Source organism: Bubalus bubalis, chromosome 3, assembly GCF_019923935.1.
Source record: "Bubalus bubalis isolate 160015118507 breed Murrah chromosome 3, NDDB_SH_1, whole genome shotgun sequence".
NCBI lineage: Eukaryota > Metazoa > Chordata > Mammalia > Artiodactyla > Bovidae > Bubalus > Bubalus bubalis.
The window spans coordinates 141,943,494-141,967,514 of record NC_059159.1 but is presented as its reverse complement, the minus strand read 5'-3'; the positions used below and the strand labels follow the sequence as shown (position 1 = coordinate 141,967,514).

General features: G+C 41.2%; 1 non-coding gene across 1 annotated transcript; it reads right to left on the bottom strand.

Annotated features, from left to right (window-relative positions):
* Nucleotides 1-20,564: 20,564 nt before the first annotated feature.
* On the bottom strand, nucleotides 20,565-20,637 carry TRNAS-GGA. The gene has a single exon. It is a non-coding gene; the product is annotated as a tRNA-Ser (tRNA).
* Nucleotides 20,638-24,021: the final 3,384 nt, after the last annotated feature.

Below are 24,021 nucleotides of genomic sequence, written 5' to 3'. Positions count from 1 at the left end.
TGCTGTTAAAAAGCAAACGAGTATAATTTGAGCAATAAATCATTTTTTTAATATATGAACATCTGACTTTTTTCCTTCTCGCCTACGACAGACTCCTATCTCTTTCTTGATGAGGCTGCGCTCCTTTCTCTGCTAGACTTCTTTTCTCCTAATGCATTTCAAGTCTCACAGCCATGTGTGCTGAAGTGGAGGAAAAGATAGGCAGTATTGCTTCTCAGATGTCCCCAGAAACCCAATATCTTGTATTCACTGCTCACTGCACTGAAATGGAACTTCTAGCTGCAACAGAGCACCCACCAGAAACTCATCAGACTCAGACATCTGCAACCTTTCACATTCAAAGTGTCTAATTTTTCTTGCTTTCCGTTAGGTACTTTTATTTTTTTCTGTAAGCATTAGGAGGGTTTGAATAAGATGGTCCTAGCTGACAAGGTCAGGGATGAAGGAATATTTGATGCTGATTTAAAACAAATGATAACACAGTGAGGAAATATGAACTATTAAAAAAAAGTTTATTATCCACTTAGGAGATATAGGAAATTTAGATTTCTATTCTCAGTATGATGATTTTGTTATAGGATTTGAAACTCAGAGCCTTAACTCAGCTTATGATCACTGAAATTTCAAAGGGACGACCCTTCATCTGAGCCACACTAGATATTTTACGGCAAAGCTGTTCAAAACAGAATGCATGTGAGCTGAAAGGGAAAGTAAGAAAAAGTGTTAGTCACTCTGTCGTGTTTGACTCTTTGCAACTCCATGGACTGTAGCCCGCCAGGTGCCAAGCTTTATTCAATGGAATTCTCCAGGAAAGAATCCTCGAATGGATAGCCATTCCCTTCTCCAGGGGATTTTTCCCAACCCAGGGATCAAATCCAGGTTTCCTGCATTTCAGGAAGATTCTTTACCATCTGAGCCACCAGGGAGATCTCAAAGCAGGGTGTCGTCAAATCCTGGACAGTGAGCTACAGGGAAAGAAGATATGCTTAAGAAAGACTTTGGAAGGGTATGTTTCCTCAGCTCCTTCTACTCTGGGGGGAGACGTTATAGGAGTAATTCTCACACAACATTAAATTCTTATTTGGAATATCCCACAAACTCCCAACATTTGCCTATGTGGTTCGTTGATTTGTGCATAAAGCCAGGTCACATTTTTAAATCCCTCAAGAAGCATTTCTCAGGCTGCAAATCCAGGACATGCTAAGTAGTAAGTAATTTTCATCATACAAATGGATGGGTTCTGTTATCTGAACAAATAGACTATACATTCTAGAGATTTATATTTTTGCTAAATGTCTTAACCAATAATGTTATTTCTTGCATTAGTATTATTTTAAAATAAAAGCAAGTTTGACACGAATGAATTCTGTAACCAGTTCAGGAAATGCCTGAATAGGGGAACTCACTGCTTCCCCAGAAAGAGGCAAACACCTACCTCACCCGGATCCTGGGTACTGCCCCTGGGTTGAATCTGGACCAACCCTGATTGACAGGCTGTCCCTGTGGCTTCTTGTGACTTCTTCACTCTTCCTGGATTATAATCCATCTGCAAACCTGATTATATAGATTCTTACACAAAGGTAAGAGATATCAAATGAAAGTTTTATAACTTTAGCATTTTGATGCCTTTTTCCTTTTAAGATTTTTGTTCAAATACTGCAGAAATACTGCAAAAGCCAGGAGAGGATAGCAAGTTAGGGCAGCATTCTCTTACTGTCGTCTGGTTTTTGTCCCAGGAACCAGGTCAGCTTCCGTTTGGTATCACTCTGCTCAGCTAACACTGTCTAGACCAAAGCCCAGGCCAAGCGTTCCCCTCACAAGGTTCCTGCTGTATTTCCTCCACCTAATGCAGTTAGTCAATAAGTGCCCAGTTGTAGCGAATCTCTTATTACTCCCACTTACTCCTTTTCACGTGGGCTTTTACATCCACAGACATTTCATGAAAGATAAATCATAGAGAACAGCACAGTGACACAGCTATCAGCCAAAATGCTCAGCAGCCTTTCTCATTCTGTGGCTGACCTGGATTCTTAGGTGACTCAGCATCAGTGTAGCCTAGGGGGCCTGGGGACTGACCAAAAGGTAAATGTATGCCTTCAAAACCAACTACAAATGTGGTTTATTTATACCCCAGACATTTAAAAGTCCCCAGAGTTCCAAAAAAATCACACTTTTAATTAAGGACATTTCCTTTTATGAGTTCCTGAAGGTAATGGCATCGTGCACAGAGATTTAATAGTTTGGGGGATTTTGTTTAAGTGCTGATCGTTCACTTACACAGTTGAAGCCTATTTCATGGATAAATGTCTTCAGTTTTCAGATAGTTTTCATCATGACTGCCTTTCTTCTAAAGCAACAATTAAAGAAAAATCTGCTGATGTGAATTTAAGGATTTATAGGTGTCTGATGAGAGTTCCAATAATTATCAATATGCATTTAGTGAAAACCTGGTTATGCTGTCCAGCTTGGGAACTACTGGCCATATGGGGCTATTTGAAATGAACTTTGAGCACACACACACATACACATACGTAATGAACTTAAATTGAAATAAATGAAATGAAAGTCTCTTTTGTCACACCAGCTTCATTTCAAGTGCTCAGTAGCCACATATGGCTCGGAGAAGGCAATGGCACCCCACTCCAGTACTCTTGCTTGGAAAATCCCGTGGACAGTGGAGCCTGGTAGGCTGCAGTCCATGGGGTTGCTAAGAGTCAGACACGACTGAGCAACTTCCTTTTCACTTTTCACTTTCATGCATTGGAGAAGGAAATGGCAACCCACTCCAATGTTCTTGCCTGGAGAGTCCCAGGGACAGGGGAGCCTGGTGGCCTGCTATCTATGGGGTCACACAGAGTCGGACACAACTGAAGTGACTTAGCAGCAGCAGCAGCAGCCACCTATGGCTAGTGGCTGCAATATTGGATATACAGATAGACCATATCCACCATTATAAAAAGTTCTGTTGGGTGGCACTGAGTCCTAAAGCATGAGTGCAGATGGACTGCACAGTGGATACTCTACAGATACAGAAAGTTGTCAGCCTCTGGAAGGTGGGCACCATCTTGTTAAAGAGATGAACTGTGAAAAGTGATGTTCTGTATGACCATACTATCAAGGTGGAACAGGGGTGATAAGTCAATGCCAAAGTGAGGCATGACATTCAAAGCTGAACAGTCCTGGTCAGGATGGTAGAACTTTGTCCATATACAACAAGCAAATCAAGGCTAAGAAATGAGTGATGCCAAGGTCTGTGGGAGCAAGAGAATGAAAGAGAAAATGTGCACATGTGCTCAGTCACTCAGTCTTGTCCAACTCTTTGTGACCTCATGGACTGCAGCCCGCCAGGCTCCTCTGTCCATAGAATTTTCCAGGCAAGAATACCAGAGTGGGTTGCTATTTCTTACTCCAGGAGATTTTCCTGACCCAGGGATTGAACTCAGATCTCCTGCATGGGCAGGAGGATTCTTTACCACTAAGCCACCTGAGGAGTCATAAAGAGGAAACATATAAGCACAATTGTGAGGGGATCTAGAATTCTCAAGGAGTGTTCATTTATTGATACTGTAGCAAATTACTACAAACTTTCTCACTTAAAACAATACAAATTTATTGTTACAGTTCTGGAGGTCAGAAGTCTCACTGGGCTATAATGAAGCTGTTTCTTATGGAGCCTTTAGCTTTCTTGCCTTTCCTAGCTTCTAGAGGCCACTTGCATTGCTTGACTGCTTGGCCCCTTCCTCCATCTTCAAAGCCAGCAGCACAGCATGACTCTTATCCTTATTTCCATCATCAAATCTCCTTCTCTGATGCTTACTTATAAGGACTCTTCTGATTACATTGCACCCACCAGATAATCTGGGATCACTCCCCATCTGAAGCTCCATGGCCTTAATCACATCTGCAAAGTCCTTTTTGCCATGTGAGGTAACATATCCACAGCTTTGAGGAGAGCATTATTCTGCCCACCGTAAGTGTGAAAACACCAAAGGGTCTGCATGGAGCCCTGTGACCTCACACATATTTATAATTCAGAGGTTGCCAAGTTTCAAACCACAAGAAGCAATTTATTAATTTATATTCCACCTACTTCCAGAAATGAGTTAAATTTATAAAAACATATACATACAAGATAGAGCTTCAAATGTAAATAAGATGAAAAGAAAGAGATGGACTAAGTAACTATGATGGAAAGAATGAGATTAAGAAATATGCTCTGTATTGACCTCATTTCCTCCCTTGTGGGAATCTTAAAGGCAGAAGACTTTGAATGTAGCCTCTAAGAGTATGTTCTAAATGTTACCAAGTGATTCAGACAAGGGGTATAACCAGAAATTCCAAATAATCACACCCTGAAGGTAAAAATATAGAGACGGGAACTGTGGGCATAGAGCAGGCTATGTCTTCAATGTAGCAGAATGGAATGACACCTCCTTTTCCTTTAAGATTTGGGAAGGTAGAGCCTCAGTAAGAAGTGATACAACCTGTAGGGCTTCTGACAGTTCAATTCTATTTCAGACGCTGACCTCAAGGATATGTAGAACTTAGAGTTCATCAAGCTTTTATACCTTAAAAAGTTGTTTATTAATTTATGTCCCCAGCTCCAAAACTGAGTTAGCTGATTATGACAATGTGTATAATATAAGGTATGGCATTAAATATAATTTGACTAAAGGAGAATCAGGAAAAAGAATACAATAAGGGAAGGAATGAGGCTTAAAACAACATGCTGTATGGTGACTTAAACCTATTTTGAGGATTGAAGATACGGTCCTAACCCAATCATTTATACAATTGGCAATGTTTTTGAGACGGAAAACAAAAGATGTCACTGAGAAAAGCTCTAGTTAGTTTTGCTACTAAAGCAAGACAGAAAATTCCTCCTGGAGTTTTCACAAACAGGACATACTGAATGATGTCCTCAATAACATCCTATACTTGGATGTTAGAGTTTTTAAAGACTTTTTCTAATAATGACCCTTTATTTAGGCTTTTGAAATCCTCAAAGCATAATTCATTAAAAAACCAATTTTTCACAGATTCCATAAAGTGAAATCTGTGTGCTTGGTTTCTTTCTGATGTTCCTGAGTCAGGAGGATAGTTAAGAATACCTAGAAAAACAAATTAACACTGAGCCTTCAAACAGTTTTGAATGTTTCTTTCTATTGGACTTTTGAGTAAGTGCTGGACCCACATGGATGTGATATCATATTCTCCAGCTAATACCTGGGGTGTATTATTTCATGTTACCAACTCAATATAAAGACAATCTCGCCAGGCCTGAATAATGCATTCCACTTCTGTCTGCAAGAAAGCTGGGACAGTCCCATTGACACAGCTTCTCAGAATGTAACTAAAACTCTTCTCCAGGCCATGGGAAACCATCAGACAACTGAGAACTTAAAAAGTATAGCATGTCAAAGAGATCTGCCCTGCCGGACACCCCTTAGTGCCCTTGAGACAGACTGTATCAGTCAACACACTTGCGTCTATTTTGCACTGGAGTCAATGGATAATCCAGATGGTTAAGATAGGTAATGAATGACAGGAGCAGTGCTTTGAGATGTGGATATCCCAGATCCCCCTGTGAAGCCGCTCAACCCCTCAGCACCTCATGTTGGATGATAGTTTAGAGTCAATTGCATATTGCTGAAAACAAACCCATCTTTCCACTCAATATAAAGAGAGCCTCACCAGTATAAAGACAGCTTCCTCTCTCTTCTCATTCCCATCCTGTTTCCTCTCCTCCCCCACTTCTCTTTCTTCTTCTCTTGGCCCTCCCTTTTTCCATTTGCTCAGCACACTGACAATCAATGAACACTTAGGAGTCCTGAAGGCCAAGACATTTTTCCAAATAGTTTTCAAAGGGAACTGCTTTAAAAAGTGCTGCTTCAGGAGTACACTTCAAGGTGGGCTGTGGTGTGCCGTATACAGTCAGAGCAAATTTTTAACTCAAGTATATCAATAACCTCAGATATGCAGATGACACCACCCTTATGGCAGAAAGTGAAGAGGAACTAAATAGCCTCTTGATGAAGGTGAAAGAGGAGAGTGAAAAAGTTGGCTTAAAACTCAACATTCAGAAAACAAAGATCATGGCATCTGGGCCCATCACTTCATGGGAAATAGATGGGGAAACAGTGGAAACAGTGTCAGACTTTATTTTTTTTGGCTCCAAAATCACCGCAGATGGTGACTGCAGCCATGAAATTCAAAGACGCTTACTCCTTGGAAGGAAAGTTATGACCAACCTAGATAGCATATTCAAAAGCAGAGACATTACTTTGCCAACAAAGGTCCATCTAGTCAAGGCTATGGTTTTTCCTGTGGTCATGTATGGATGTGAGAGTTGGACTGTGAAGAAAGCTGAGCACCAACGAATTGATGCTTATCAACTGTGGTGTTGGAGAAGACTCTTGAGAGTCCCTTGGACTGCAAGGAGATCCAACCAGTCCATTCTGAAGGAGATCAGCCCTGGGATTTCTTTGGAAAGAATGATGCTAAAGCTGAAACTCCAGTACTTTGGCCACCACATGCAAAGAGTTGACTCATTGGAAAAGACTCTGATGCTGGGTTGGATTGGGGGCAGGAGGAGAAGGGGACGACAGAGGATGAGATGGCTGGATGGCATCACTGACTCAATGGACGTGAGTCTGAGTAAACTCCCGGAGTTGGTGATGGACAAGGAGGCCTGGCGTGCTGCGATTCATGGGGTCGCAAAGAGTCGGACACGACTGAGCGACTGAACTGAACTGAACTGAACTGATATAAGGTAACACATCGCATCCCATATTTTATCTCCCTAGTGATCTATACATGAAATGCAAGGAAGAGCAGCCAGATTATGAAGCTCAGCAATGGCTCAGTGAATGAACATGTCCTTGTTCTGAAATATTTCGCTACTGTAACAAAAGGGCAGCACAGTAGAGCTACCTGGATGGGGTTCGTACCAGGCTAGATATCAGATGCCTTCAATTGCCCACAAACACCAGTGCTTCGAACACCGACCTATGTGGCCAAGGACACCGATCTGTGTCCCCTTATTCAGGCCAGCTAATGACCTTTAATGAGGTCATGAGCCTGCCTTTATCCCCAACCTCCAGAGCCTGGAAACAGTGTAAACACCGCACTGACCTTGGCTCGTAGAATGCTGCAGGGGGCCTGTAAAATCTTGGAGTGCATATTTGGTTATCTTTCTTGATTCACAGGCCAGATAATATGATTTGTGAGCTCAGAGAATCATGGAAAGAGAAAACTGGGGAAGTGCAGAGGTGAGTCTGTCAGGAGAAGTGAGTAGTCTTTGTTATGCATCAAGTGCGAGAAACACCTCAAGTTCTGAGTGCGAACGACAGACCTTGCTGGCAAGGGGGCCTAAGGCAGCCCAACACTTGCGGGATCTTTTCAGAAAGTTTCAGCCTTCCCTATAGTCCCTGGGAGAATCTTTTCTACTACTTCTCCTCTCCTGAGCAATTTAAGAACAACATATTCACTTGATTTATAATGTGAGGGCCTGGTGAAACTGGGGATGAAGTGTCTTGAGGGAAAGAAAATAATGTTTTTCAAGTGCCTTGACTAATATGTTCAGACTTGGTTTAGACGGGTGTGTGTAATTTGTTTGCTTCCATCCCGAGATCACAATAGTGTCTCTGTCTTGTGGGCAGTACAGCGGGGCAGGAGGAGAGCCCGTGCATAAAGCACGCAATGCTGATTCCTCAGAACAGACATTCTCAACTGGGGAAGAAGCAGTGGCTGGGTTGGGTCCATCTGCTGTGTGGATGGCACTCGGTGGCCTTGCAGCCCTGGCCAGGACACACACGTGCAATCCCAGTGCACTATTGGGTTGCTTGTTCTGGCAGGGGGCAAAGGGGTGTTTGTATTTTATGACCACTGAGATAAGTCATTACTCAGTTCACCCTAAAGGGGAGAAAAGTCCCTTCATTCCTTCTGGAGAAATGAGGTTCTTAGACACTATTAATGGGAATGTAGATTTATACAAGTATTTTGTAAAATAATTTGGAAATAAGGAGCACTGAGCTAATTAAAGTGGCTTCCCTCTGGAGAAGGTGAGAGGAGATGGGATGGGAAAAAGTCATACACCATAAACTTTGCATGTATTTGTAATATATTTGAAAATTAAAAAATGACATAATATTGGGATTTGCTAAACTGAGCCACCAGGGATATCAATTCATTCTGTTTTTGTTCAACTGCTAAGTCATCAGACTCTTTGAGACCCAGTGGACTGCAGCACTTGGATGTGGGGTGTCCCCTTTTGGTGGGATCCAACATTCTCCTGTCGATGGTTGTTTAGCAGCGAGTTGTAAGCCTGGAGTTCTCACAAGAGAAGATGAGTGCACGTCCTTCTACTCCACCGTCATTCCTTCAAGGTTCAACTCAAAAGGCACCTCCTCCAGGCAGCTTCTCCAAAAGGCATCTCCCCCCAAACACACACTGAACACAGACTGTATAGTGAGATGGTTGCACAAGACTTATTCATGAAACCAGTGCTTTCTGCTGTTCCCGAGCTTGCAGCCAGAGCTAGGCCATGCAGGATGGGTTTCCAAGTTTGGGGAAGTGACCAAGCACAAGGCTCAGCATGGACATCACCAGATGGTTAACATCAAAATCAGGTTGATTATATTCTTTGCAGCCAAAGATGGAGAGCTATATACAGTCAGCAAAAACAAGATCAGAAGCGTACTGTGTCTCAGATGATGAACTCCTTATTGCCAAATTCAGACTTAAATTGAAGAAAGTAGGGAAAAACACTAGACCATTCAGTTCAGTTCAGTCACTCGGTCATGTCCGACTCTGTGACCCCGTGGACTGCAGCAGACCAGGCCTCCCTGTCCATCACCAACTCCCGGAGTTTACTGAAACTCATGGCCATTGAGTCTGTGATGCCATCCAACCATCTTATTCTCTGTCATCCCCTTCTTCTCTTGCCTTCAATCGTTCCCAGCATCAGGGTCTTTTCAAATCAGTCAGTTCTTCACATCAGGTGGCCAAAGTATTGGAGTTTCAGCTTCAACATCAGTCCTTCCAATGAACACTCAGGACTGATCTCCCTTAGGATGCACTGGTTTGATCTCCTTGCAGTCCAAGGGACTCTCAAAAGTCTTCTCCAACACCACAGTTCAAAAGCATCAATTCTTTGGTGTTCAGCTTTCTTTATAGTCCAACTTTCCCATCCATACAGGACTATTGGAAAAACCAGAGCCTTGACTAGATGGATCTTTGTTGGCAAAGTAATGTCTCTGCATTTTAATATGCTATGATCTAAATCAAGTCTGTTACGATTATACAGTGGAAATGACAAGTAAATTCAAAGGATTAGATATAATAGAGTGCCTGAAGAACTATGGATGGAGGTTCATGACATTGTAAAGGAGGCAGTGATCAAGACCATCCCTAAGGAAAAGATATGCAAAAAGGCAAAATGGTTGTCTGAGGAGGCCTTAAAAATAGCTGAGAAAAGAAGAGAATGAAAGGCAAAGGAGAAAAGAAAAGATATACCCATTTGGGTGCAGAATTCCAAAGAATCGCAAGGAGAGATAAGAAAGCCTTCTTCAGTGATCAGTGCAAAGAAATAGAGGAAAACAATAGAATGGGAAAGACTAGAGACCTCTTCAAGAAAATTAGAGATACCACGGGAACATTTTGTGCAAAGATGGGCACAATAAAGGACAGAAATGGTATGGACCTAACAGAAGCAGAAGACATTAAGAAGAGGTGGCAAGAATACACAGAAGAACTATACAAAAAAGATCTTCATGACCCAGATAGCCACAATGGTGTGATCACTCACCTAGAGTCAGACATCCTGGAATGCAAAGTCAAGTGGAACTTAGGAAGCATCACTATAAATAAAGCTAGTGGAGGTAATGTAATTCCAGTTGATCTGTTTAAAATCCTAAAAGATGATGCTATTGAAGTGCTGCACTCAACATGTCAGCAAATTTGGAAAATTCAGCAATGGCCACAGGACCGGAAAAGTCAGTTTTCATTCCAATTCCAAAGAAAGGCAATGCCAAAGAATGTTCAAACTACAACACAATTGCAGTCATCTCACATACTAGCAAAGTAATGCTCAAAATTCTCCAAGCCAGGTTTCAACAGTACGTGAACCATGAACTTTCAGATATTCAAGCTGGATTTAGAAAAGGCAGAGGAACCAGAGATCAAATTGCCAACATCTGATGGATTAGAAAAAACAAAAGAATTCCAGAAAAACATCTATTTCTGCTTTATTGACTATGCCAAAGCCTTTGACTGTGTAGGTCACAACAAACTGTGGAAAATCCTTCAAGAGATGGGAATACTGGACTACCTTACCTGCCTCCTAAGAAGTCTGTATTCAGATCAAGAAGCAGCAGTTAGAACTGGGCATGAAACAACAGACTGGTTCCAAATTGGGAAAGGAGTACATCAAGATTGTATATTGTCACCCTGCTTATTTAAATTATATGCAGAGTACATCATACAAAATGCCATGCTGGATGAAGCACAAGCTGGAAGCAAGATTTCCAGGAGAAATATCAATAACCTCAGATATGCAGATAACACCACCCTTGTGGCAGAAAGCAAAGAAGAACTGAAGAGCCTCTTGATGAAAGTGAAAGAGGAGAGTGAAAAAGCTGGCTTAAAACTCAGCATTCAAAAAACTGAGATCATGGCATCCAGTCCCATTACTTCATGGCAAATAGATGGGGAAACAATGGAAACAGGGACAGACTTTCTTTTTTGGGGCTCCAAAATCACTGCAGATGGTGACTTCAGCCATGAAATTAAAAGACACTTGCTCCTTGGAAGAAAAGCTATGACCAACCTAGACAGCATATTAAAAAGCATTACTTTGCCAACATTGAGACATTTACTTTGAGACATTACTTTGCCAACAAAGGTCCATCTAATCAAAGCTATGATTTTTCCAGTAGTCATGTATGGATGTGAGAGTTGGACTATAAATAAAGCTGAGCACTGAAGAATTGATGCTTTTAAACTGTGGTGTTGGAGAAGACTCTTCAGAGTCCCTTAGACTGCTAGGAGATCAAACCAGTCAATGCTAAAGGAAATCAGTCCTGAATATTCATTGGAAGGACTGATGCTAAAGCTGAAACTCCAAATGCTTTGGTCACCTGATGTGAAGAAATGACTCACTGGAAAAGACCCTGATGCTGGGAAAGATTGAAGGTGAGGAGGGAAGGGGACGACAGAGGATGAGATGGTTGGATGGCATCACCAACTCAATGGGCGTGAGTTTGAGTAAACTCCAGGAGTTAGTAGTGGACAGGGAAGCCTGGTGTGCTGCAGTCCATGGGGTCACAAAGAATTGGACACGAGTAAGCGACTAAACTGAAGTGAACTGGATTGCAGCACACCACGCTCTTCTGTCCTCTACCATCTCCTGGAGTTTGCTCAAATTCATGTCCATTGAGTTGGTGATGCTATCTAACCATCTCATCCTCCGCCTCCTCTTTCTCCTTTTGCCTTTGATCTTTCCCAGCATCCTGCTCTTTTCCAGTTAGTTGTCTCTTCACATCAGGGCCAAAGTATTGAAGCTTCAGAAACAGACCTTCCAATGAATATTCAGGGTTAGTTTCCTTTAGGAGTGACAATTTATTCATTGTATTACTTTCTATTCTCATTTCTATATGTGAAATACTTGTGTTATTTAAATAGCTAAAAAAATTAAATACGAAGTTAAAAAGAGGCCTCAGAGATCATATGGTACAGTGGTCCTCAAACTCTGGTGAACATTCAGGCACCTGCAGGGCTGCTAAACCACAGATCTTGGGGACCCACCTCAGAGTCTCTGACATGGTTGGTATGGAGTTGGACCTGGGAATCTGCATTCCTAACAAGCTCCCAGGAAGCGTTGGTCCTGCTGATCCACTTTGAGAACCACTGATCTAGCCCAGGTCTTTCATTCTGGAGATAAGGACCTCATGATGAGAAAAGAGGAGTCATTTCATTTTTTTTTTTTCTCCAGAAAATCCTTATAGGATACATGCTGTGTGCCAGCAACAGCACCAGGACTGATGATCAGATCTCAGCAAGATAGCCACGCTCTCTGCAATCCTGATGATTTTGCTCAGTTGAGAGGGAGGGAGAGGTGGTGATCAAAAAGTAAACAAATAAGTATACAAGATAACTTCAGACAACAGCAAGTTCTGAGAAGAAAATCAAGTAGGGTGATATCAAAGGGAGAGTTGAGAGGGCAGGGGTATTGTTGTGTGAATAGTCATCTCAGGTCTCTTTGAGGAGGTGACATTTAAGCTGAGTTGGAAGGATTAGAAAGAAGATCTGGGGGAAGTAAGCTCCAAGCAGAAGATAGAGAAAGTTCGAAGAGTGAGGCAAGACAGAAATAATGAAACCCCAGGGATTAGCAAACATGTGAAAAGAAGTTTAACACCTTTAGTTATTAGAGAAATAACTCATGGCTTATTAGTAAATAACCACTTAACTGATATTAGAGAAATCTCGCTGTGGTCATATCATAGCAACCAAAAGGCAGAGTAGACTGTGAAGTCAGAGAGGTAGGTGAGGAACAAGGAAAGGGGTGTTGATTTTCTTCTCCATGGTGGCCCTGGAAAATCTGACTTCCAAGGTTATAGGTTTGCCTCTCAATCAATCATGGTGCCCAGTTCCTCTCACCAACCCACACTGCATGGCAAAAAACACAAATTAAATGCAGACCAAAAAAAAAAAAAAAACAACACAGCAACCCCTTCTCCAAACTTAATGTCACTGTATTGTTCTTCTTGTGATCTGATACAGTAAATCAAATACATTTTTAAAGAGAATCCCTTAGTGCTTATTCACTCAGTCATGTTCAACTCTTTGTGACTTCATGGACTGTAGCTCTCCAGGTTCCTCTGTCCGTGGAATTTTTCAGGCAAGAATATTGGAGTTTGGGGTTGCAATTTCCGCCTCCAGGGGATCTTCCCACTCCAGGGATTGAACCTGCATCTCCTGTGTCTCCTGCATTGCTGGCAGATTCTTTACCCACTGAGCTATCCCTTCTGTATCTAAAACATTTTCAGGAGAGTGTCAGAACAATGGCCAGAGATATTAAATTGAAAATAAAATATATGTTTCTCCTGTGTAGGGGTGTTTTCTCTCTCTTGAGAACTAAGGAAACAAATTGTATCTCTTGTTAGTCAAAAATAACAGGTGTACAATGACTCAGTCTTCTATAGATCATCAAAATGTCAAATGTGAATTTTATTGAAAAATTTCTACTTACCTTCATGCATGTATTAAGCCTCTACTTTCCTTAGGATTTGCATCTTTAACTGACAGATATGTGTCATACTCAGTTTTCTCCCGAGAATATGAAGATATGATTCAAACCACAGTCTTAGCCAATTAGATATTTTAAAATGGTTATCAATGTCTTTCATGAGCAAATTTCTCTTTGATTTCTATGTTTTTATTTTGCAACTAATATTGTTGACCCAAAGAAGATGCTTGAAAAGTGCTTAATGGTTATATCAGTTGTTGAATCTGTTTCAGGGGTTATATTTTTATTAATTGTTCTTATTAAAATTTAAGTTTTCAGTCAACATTCTTGTTTACTGGTCATCAACTGTATCTCAAATCTATTGGAATACAGCAGCAAAATGAATAAAACCATTGTTATGGAGTTCACTTTCTAGCTAAGATAGCATAATGAACAAATAAATCTATTATATCAGGTGGTGGTGAGTATGAAAGGAAAATAAAGCAGACAGAAAATAAAGTAGACAAAAATATAAGGGTGTGTGTGTGATGAATCACAAGCTGGAATCAAGATAGCTGGAAGAAATAACAGCTTCAGATATGCAGATGATATAGTCTAATGGCAGAAAATGAAGAGGAACTAAAAAGCCTCTTGATGAGGGTGAAAGAGGAGAGTGAAAAAGCTAGCTTGAAAGTCAACATTCAGAAAACTAAAATCATGGCATCCAGTCACATTGCTTCATGGCAAATAGAAGGAGAAAAAGTAGAAGAAGTGACAGATTTTATTTTCTTGGACTCCAAAATCACTATGGACAGCGACTGCAGCCATGAAATTAAAGGATGTTTGCTTCTTGGAAGGAAAGCTATGACAAACTTAGACAGCATGTTAAAAAGCAGAAATAGCACTTTGTCAGCAAAGGACAACATAGTCAAAGCTATGGTTTTTCCAGTAGTCAAGTACGATGTGAGAGCTGGACTATATAGAAGGCTGAACCTGAAGAATTGTTTTCTTCAAGGTTGAAGAATTGATGCTTTCAAATTGTGGCACTGGAGAAGACTCTTGAGAGTCCCTTGGACAGCAAGGAGATCAAACCAGTCGTAAGGAAAATCAATCCTGAATATTCATTGGAAGGACTGTTGCTGAAGTTGAAGCTCCAATGCTTTGGCTACCTGATGCTAAGAGCTAATTCATTGTAGAAGACAATGAATTTGGGAAAGATTGATGGCAAAAGTAGAAAGGAGTGGCAGAGGATGAGATGATTAGTTAGCATCACCAACTCAATGGACATGAATTTGAGGCAATTCCAGGAGATAGTAGAGGACAGAGGAGCCTGGCATGCTGTAGTCTACAGGGTTGCAAAGAGTCGGACACAACTTAGTGACTGAACAACAACACCATGCAACTACTTTCAGTAGCACAGAGAGGAAAGTTCTTGTTCTTGACTAATTTGACATTTAAGCAAGGTTCTGAATGAAGTTATATGGACAGATATCTGGGAGAAGCAAGAATGAATGTCCCAAGGCTAGCCAGATTAGCTGGAGGTGAGTGAGTGAGGGGAGAGCCATGGGGAACCAGATAGAGAAGCAGTAGGGAAGTCAGATCAGGTAGGGCTGTATACACTATGGTGAAAAGTTTGGATTTTATTCTGAGACAGATAGAGCTCTTAGTAGATTTTGGTCAAAGAAATAATATGTCCAACTTAGATCTTTTAAAAATTATCTTTCTATGTATTTTTTAAATTTACTTTTTAATCAATATATGGTATTATAAGTTATAGGTGTTATAATGTTTCACAATTTTTAAAGGTTATGCTTCATTTATAGTTGTTATACCATATTGGTTATATTCCCCACGTTGTACAATGTATCCTTGGGGCTTATTTTATGCACAATAGTTTTTTCCTCTAATCTCCTGACCCTGGATTGCCCCACCCTCCAACCCACTCATTGGTAACCACTAGTTTGTTCTCTGTACCTGTGAGCCTGCTTCTTTTTTGTTATACTTACTAGTTTGTTGTATTTTTTAGATTTTACACAGAAGTGATGTCATACATTGTTTCTCTTTCCCTGTCTGACGTATTTGACCTAGCATAATAGCCAAGTCCATCCATGTTCCTGTCAATAATGAAATTTCCTTCTTTTTATGGCTGAGTAATATTCCACTGTATATACACACCACATCTTCTTTACCCATTCATCTGTTGATGGACAGTTAGGTTGCTTCCATATATTGGCAATTGCAAATAATGCAGCTATGAACACTGGGGTGCATGTATCTTATCAAATTCATGTGTTTTTTCAGGTATATTCCCAGGAGTGAAATCGCTGCAGCCACTGTGGAAAATGGACATTTCTCAAAACTAAAAGTAGAATTACTTAAAAGCACTTTCTTATCTGTGTTAAAAAAAGACACACATATTGGAAGGGAAGCAAAAGGATAAAGTCAGGGAGAAGATTGGGATAAAGTCAGGGATAAAGTCATTAGAAGGTTGCTGCAATTATCTTGGCAAGAGATGAAAGAAGCAGAAGAGCAGGGTTGAGAGGTGGCCAAATTCTGGATGCATTCTAAAGATGGAGCCATGAGTATTGGATAATATATTGGATGATGAATCTGAGAGAAAATCATCAAGGAAAGAAAACTTCAAGGATTTGCTTTTCGGCAATTAGAAAGATCGAATTTCACTTATCTAGATGAAGAAGCAAGGGAAATGGGGAAAATAGCAAGTTTGGGTGCATAATCAAGAGTTAGATAGACATCTAAGAAGGCAGGAAAATAAGTCCGGAGCTCAGGGTAATGATGCAGGCTGCAGATAGATATTTAAGAGCCATCAGGGTATAAATGGTGTTCACTAGAAGACATTATGTAGTGAGTGTAGAGTAGAGGCAGTTTGAGGGCTGGACTCTGGAACACTCCAACATTTGCTTTAGGGAAATGAGAAGAACTCAGTAAACAATATAAGAAGGAGGAGGCAGTGATGTAAGAAGAAAACTAGATGTAAATGGTGCTCAAGTGGGCCTTAGGAAGCATCACTATGAACAAAGCTAGTGGAGGTGATGGAATTCCAGTTGAGCTATTTCAAATCCTGAGAGATGATGCTGTGAAAGTGCTGCACTCAATAGGCCAGCAAATTTGGAAAACTCAGCAGTGGCCACAGGACTGGAAAAGGTCAGTTTTCATTCCAATTCCAAAGAAGGACAATACCAAAGAATGTTCAAACTACCACACAATTGCACTCATCTCACACACTAGAAAGTAATGCTCAAAATTCTCCAAGCCAGCTGCAACAGTACGTGTACCGTGAACTTCCAGATGTTCAAGCTGGATTTAGAAAAGGCAGAGGAACCAGAGATCAAATTGCCAACATCTGATGAATCATAGAAAAAACAAGAGAATTCCAGAAAAACATCTACTTCTGCTTTATTGATTACACCAAAGCCTTGGACTGTGTAGATGACAACAAACTGTGGAAAATTCTTAAAGAGATGGGAACACCAAACCACCCTACCTGCCTCATGAGAAATCTGTCTGCAGATCAAGAAGCAACAGTTAGAACTGGACATGAAACAACAGACTGGTTCCAAATAGGGAAGGGAGTATGTCAAAGCTGTATATTGTCACCTTGCTTATTTAACTTACATGCAGAGTACATCATGCGAAATGCCAGGCTGGATGAAGCACAGGCTGGAATCAAGATTGCCAGGAAAAATATCAATAACCTTAGATATGCAGATGACACCACCCCTATGGCAGAAAGTGAACAGGAAATAAAGAGCCTTTTGATGAAAGTGAAAAAGGACAGTGAAAAAGCTGGCTTAAAACTCAGCATTCAAAAAACTAAGGTCATGGCATCTGGTCCCATCACTTGGTGGCAAATAGATGGGGAAACATTGGAAATAGGAACAGACTTTCTTTTCTTGGGCTCCAAAATCACTGCAGATGGTGACTCCAGCCATGAAATTAAAAGGCACTTGCTCCTTGGAAGAAAAGCTATGACCAATCTAAACAGTATATTTAAAAGCAGAGACATTTCTTTGCCAACAAAGATTTATCTAGTCTAAGCTATGGTTTTTCCAGTAGTCATGTATGGATGTGAGAGTTGGACTATAAAGAAAGCTGAGCACCGAAGAGCTGATGCTTTTGAACTGTGGTGTTGGAGAAGACTCTTGAAAGTCCCTTGGACTGCAAGGAGATCAAACCAGTCAATCCTAAAGGAAATCAGTCCTGAATATTCATTGGAAGGACTGATGCTGAAGCTGAAACTCCAATGCTTTGGTCACCTGATGTAAAGAACTGACTCATTGGAAAAGACCCTAATGATGGAAAATATTGAAGGTGGGAGGAGAAGGGGATGACAGAGGATGATGAGATGGTTGGATGGCATCACTGACTCCATGGACATGGGTTTGAGCAAGCTCCAGGATTTAGTGAAGGACAGGGAAGCCTGGCATGCTGTAGTCCACGGGGTTGGAAAGAGTCAGACATGACTGAGCAGCTGGACTGAAATGGTGCCCTGGAAGCCAAGTGAAAAAAAAAATTGCTTCCAGAAGAGAATGATCAACTGGAATAAATTCTGCTGATGGAACAAGAAAGAAGACTAAGAAATCAACATTGGATTGAATTAATAGGCATTTTCATGGAGTGGATAGAGACAAAAACATGATTAGAAAGTGTTCAAGAGAGAGTTATGGAGTCAATGAATTTAGAAAATTATTTGGAGAATTTTTGCTGAAATGGGGTAGAGAAATGTGGCAAGTAGTGGGTGGGGGAGGTGATGTCAGGAATTAATTACATGATGCTCCTTGGAATAATCAAAGTGATAAAGCAATGGACAGTTTTGAGACAGGAGGGCAAAACTGTAGGAGCAAAGCCTTTGATGACTTTGGAGAGGATGAATTCAAGTGTCTGAGGGAGGAGCAGCCTTAAGAAGGTGCAGGGACAGTCACTTATAGGAACAGGAGGGGGATCAGGTATATGGGTCCAGATGCAAGCAAGTTGGCAGATTTGGAGGTGGGAACTTTTTGAGTTTTTCTATTACTGATTCTAGGTTTTCTTGAAATAAGAAGGTCTTTACCTAAGGGAAAGGAATGGGGAATACACTTTGGTGGTTTAAGGACAGAAAAAATGAACGTGAAAGTGATGTCACTCAGTCGTGTCCGACTCTTTGCAACCCCATGGACTGTAGCCTACCAGGCTCCTCTGCCCATGGGATTTTCCAGGCAAGGGTACTGGAGTGGGTTGCCATTTCCTTCTCCAGGGGATCTTCCCAACCCAGGGATCGAACCCAGGTCTCCCACATCGCAGGGAGATGCTTTACCATGTGAGCCACCAGGGAAGCCTAAGGATAGAAAAGAAATTATAAAATAATAGATTTGAAGACTGATAGTGAGAATTGACCAGGGAAATGTGTAGAATTTCTGGTCAGCACTCGGGGTCCATTGAGATTTGGTTGAGAATTTAGATCATGATCAGACAGTAGGCACAACATATCTGGATTCAATCAGAGGGTGTGTAGATGAGGGTGGGGATGGAGGGAGAGCTCATAGGAGGTAGGAAGGAGGGAGACTAAGAAATGAAATTATTGAAAAATTCTCTGTGTGGATATTAAAATCCTCAAGAATTGTATTAGAAGTAGCAGCAAAGAGAATGACAGTAAAACAAGAGAAAACTAAACTCTTAAAGAAATGAAGGAGAGTGATCAGGGGGTGTGAAGATGTACATAGTCTTATGGCCTGAACTTCAGAGAGGCTGAGATGGTGGTAGGAGTTAGGATGGAAGGAGGATAAATGGCCCAGAAGACAAGGAACAAGGAGGACACAGGTGTTACCCCTCCCTCATCCAGTGGTACACGGAGGATGGAGGGGTGGGGAATTTAAAAATTAATAAGTCAATAAAAAAAATCACCCCCTGAGAAGGTTGTGAGGGATGCAGTATCTTCAGAGGAGAACCATGTATCCATCATGTAAAGTCAATTCTCATTTTACTTGGTAGTGATGGCCTATAAAGTTGCTGTGAACACTGAATTAGCAAATACCATTGCTCTTAGAAAAAATGCAAGTCCCTGGCTGCAAGTTTTTTTTTATCAACTGCTCAATATATAACTGTGTTTTCTGTGTGTTTCTGTTTAAAGACACTGTATTTAATACATATTGTGGTTTCATTCACATTAAAGTCATGGCCAACCACTGTGAACCTCATGCTGATTGAAGTTGATCTAATGCACATATATTCTCTGTAGGGCATGTAACAACCTCCTTGCTCTTAGGAACACCAGAAAGCACTTCATTGCTATGCTGGAACCATTTTAAACAATAGAATTATTGATACAAACCATAAAAATGTGAAAGACAGTGGCACTAAATGGACCACAAAACACTTGCTTATAGTATGAAAGCTGAAGCAAGAAGGCAGGATATTGCCTTGTTTGACTCTGACCTCACTATCTCTGTCATTTCCTGTGGTCTGGCCACCTGGCCTCCTTGCTGTTTCTCAAACTCTCTAGTCCATTCCTACCTCAGGGGCTTTGCACTGGTCATCTTCCACATGAAACTCTATTTCCTGGGATATTCACACAGCTAACGCCCTCGCATTCTTAAGTCTGTGCTCCACCTTCTCAGGGAAGCCTACTGTGACCACCCTGTTTAATATTGTAACTAGTCCTTACCACTTTGTAGCCTTGTAGGATGCTTGGTCCTGCCCCAAAGTTAATAAGATGTTTGGTCCACACCAAATTGTCCTGGATATTTGGCTCTTTTCAAAATGTCTGTAAGACATTTGATCCGTACCAGACAGTCCTTGATATTTGTCCCGTCCAAACCCATTTGTTGCTGTTTAGTTGCTAAGTCATGTCCAACTCTTTGTGACACCATGGACTGTAGCCTGCCAGGCCTCTATCAGATTTCCCAGGCAAGAATACTGGGGTAGGTTGCATTTCCATCCCCAGGGGATCTTCCTGACTCAGGGATTGAACCCATGTCCCCTGCATTGGCAGGTGGATTCCTTATCCCTGATATGCCTGGAAAGCCCCTGGAACCATTTGGTATGGACACAATACATTCATGGACATCCATACATTTGGCATGGGCCAGAAGTCTTATTGATATCTTGGATAGGATAGAACAGAAATGCCTGTTAACGCTTCCTGGTAGTTCTGATCTCTTTTGCCTTGTTACACTTTTTCTTACAGTGCTTAAATGTTCTAACATACTCTGAGTGAGTGAAGTCACTCAGTCGTGTCCGACTCTTTTCGACCCCATGGACTGTAGCCTACCAGGCTCCTCCCTCCATGGGATTCTCCAGGCAAGGGTACTGGAGTGGGTTGCCATTTCCTTCTCCAGGGGATCTTCCTGACTCAGGGATTGAACCTGGGTTTCCTGCATTCCAGGCAGAAGCTTTAACCTCTGAGCCACCAGGGAAGCCTAACATACTAACAGACATAGTATGTCTAACATACTCTATAATTTACTAAATTGGGTTGGCCAAAAAAGTCTAGGGTTTTTCTGTAAATGTTACCTGAACAAAGTTTTTGGCCAATCCAGTATTAATTGTTTATTGTTAATCTACCCCCAGTAGCCTATAACATCCATGGGGGGCAGAGATTGTATTTATTCTGTACACTGATCTCCCTCAAGTATCTAAACTAGTGACTGCCACTGTGCTCACTGAATATCTGTTGAGTAAATACTTTAATTGCTGTGTGACAGTAATCCATTCTGGAGTTATAGAAAGTACAAATGGCCTACACATTTCAGAAATCTTTGTTCCTATCTTGGTGTTGTACAAATGAAATTTACCGCCTGGTAGGGACCTCTGTGAGGAGCAGTTTGACTGGGATGGGCATGTGGGGAATATCTGAGATGACAGCAATGTTTTCTGTTTTGATATGGGTGATATTTGGAAGAAAATTCATTGAGCTGTAAGATCCGTGTATTTTAATATATTTAATACAACGTGAACAACAGATTGGTTCCAAATAGGAAAAGGAGTACGTCAAGGCTATATATTATCACCCTGCTTATTTAACTTATATGCAGAGTACATCATGAGAAATGCTGGACTGGAGGAAACAAAAGCTGGAATCAAGATTGCCGGGAGAAATATCAATAACCTCAGATATGCACATGATACCACCCTTATGGCAGAAAGTGAGGAGGAACTAAAAAGCCTCTTGATGAAAGTGAAAGTGGATAGTGAAAAAGTTGGCTTAAAGCTCAACATTCAGAAAATGAAGATCATGGCATCTGGGCCCATCACTTCATGGGAAATAGATGGGGAAACAGGGGAAACAGTGTCAGACTTTTTTTGGGGGGGCTCCAAAATCACTGCAGATGGTGACTGCAGCCATGAAATTAAAAGACATTTACTCCTTGGAAGGAAAGTTATGACCAACCTAGATAGCATATTCAAAAGCAGAGACATTACTTTGCCAACAAAATTTCGTCTAGTCAAGGCTATGGTTTTTTCTGTGGTCGTGTATGGATGTGAGAGTTGGACTGTGAAGAAGGCTGAGCGCCAAAGAATTGATGCCTTTGAACTGTTGTGTTGGAGAAGACTATTGAGAGTCCCTTGGACTGCAAGGAGATCCAACCAGTCCATTCTGAAAGAGATCAGCCCTGGGATTTCTTTGGAGGGAATGATGCTGAAGCTGAAACTCCAGTACTTTGGCCACCTCATGTGAAGAGTTGACTCATTGGAAAAGGCTCTGATGCTGGAAGGGATTGGGGGCAGGAGGAGAAGGGGACGACAGAGGATGAGATGGCTGGATGGCATCACTGACTCGATGGACGTGAGTCTGAGTGAACTCTGGGAGTTGGTGATGGACAGGGAGGCCTGGAATGCTGCGATTCATGGGGTCTCGAAGAGTCGGACACGACTGAGCGACTGAACTGAACTGATACTTCAATAAAAGAAAATAAAATCCACGTAAAATTGAGGAACACTAAGGAGACCTCCCTATGAATAATTCTCATTTTGTCATCTTATGGGAGACAGATATGGGAGGCTTCCTAAATCCACATAAGGAGGAAGATAAAAAAATCCTTGATCACAGCATTTTTTTTTTTTACTGGCCTTGGTACTTAAGACCTGATTATATTTTCTCTTTTTGTCCAATTCCAAGTAAAACTAATGGTCTTCCAAGTCATTAAGTAAGCTCTTATATTTTGTTCTGACTTTGGCTCAATGAGATCTGTGCGTGTCTTTGTGTATGTGTACAGGAGCCTTTATACGTGCTCAGTAGTATGGACAGCAAGCCAGTTATTTTATGCTATTGTCATTTCCCTGGCCTTAAAAGAAATGAGTTTATTTAGATTTCTAGAAATGAAACTGCCTCTTTGACATGTTATAGCTGTTTAAAGTCCTTTGGGATTTAAGTTTTTCACAAATGTTTGCCCTGTATGTGAAAACTGCAGGGAAGAGAAAAGCAAAAACAGCTTTAAAAGAAGGAAACACATATAAAGGTTAGATTTTTAAATTCATTTCCATCTATTTCTGGGAGTCCTGTATGTTCTCCATCATCCTTATCTGTGAACATTTTCTAGGCTTAAAAATTTCTACTTTTTAAAATTTTCTTTTAACCCATTCAATGTAAAAGTAAAATAACATCTAGTTACAGCCACCACATTCTTTCCATTGTTCAACACTATGGCCCAAAATTCCATAAGAGCTTTTCATTGTTGAAGATCATTTTCAGTTTTCTTACCTGTAGACTCAGATGCAGTAAGTGTTGGGAAAAAGGAACTTCAGAGAGACCCATGACCAAGCAGTCACTTGGCAATTCTCCTTACTCCGTGTTTGGTGCCTAGAAAATGTGGTTAAGGCAGAGAACAGAGGCTGGAGGCAGGAATAAATTTCTCAGCTGAACTTACACTTGGAATGCACTTTAATTAAAACACTAGAGTGATCTAGGTTAGATTTCCCTTTCTAGAGGAAAACTTATGTGCTCTTGTCCTCATCTGCTTTTGAGAATATTGTGTTAGTCAAATAGGGAGCAATATTGTTGTTCAGTCATGTCCAACTCTTTGCAACCCTATGGACTGCAGCTCACCAGGCTTCCCTATCCTTCACTGTCTCCCAGAGCTTGCTCAAACTCACGTTCATTGAGCTAGTGATGCCATCCAACCATCTCATCCTCTGTCGTCCCCTTCTCCTTCTGCCCTCAATCTTTCTCACCATCAGGGTCTTTTCCAATGAGTCAGTTCTTTGCATCTGATGTCCAAAGCTTCAGCATGTTGGAGCTTCAGCTTCAGCTTCAGATGTTGGAGCTTCAGCTTCAGCATCAGTCCTTCCAATGCTTTTGAGAATATTGTGTTAGTCCAATAGGGAGCAATGAGTGTGGGAAAACTTGGATGTGCCTCTCATCAATCATTTTGCGTTAATCTCCTCTGAACTTGACCATACTCCTCTTTGGCCCATTTATGAATAAAAATAAATTCTACTTCTCTCTTGATAATTCATGGTAGTCTTCCAGAAGCCTTGATTAGGGCTGGGGCAGCAAGATGACGAATTGTTTCCTTCACGTGGTAGCAGCAGGGAAATGAGGTCCATGCTGTCACCGCCTCCCTCGGGCTGTTCTCAGCACATGGATCTACAGTTCACACACAGAACTGTTCCAAAAAAGAGGTTGATGCCTGCTTTCCATGCTCTCGCTCCTCAAAAAAAGAGGAAGGGGGAAAAAAAGAAAACTAGAATCTTATTATCTAAAGGCTCTTTTTTTTTTTTTTTTCACTCACTCTGCTTTATTTTGAGGTACTTCACTAGCTCCCACTAATATTTCTGTGTTGAGCTCACTTACTTAATAA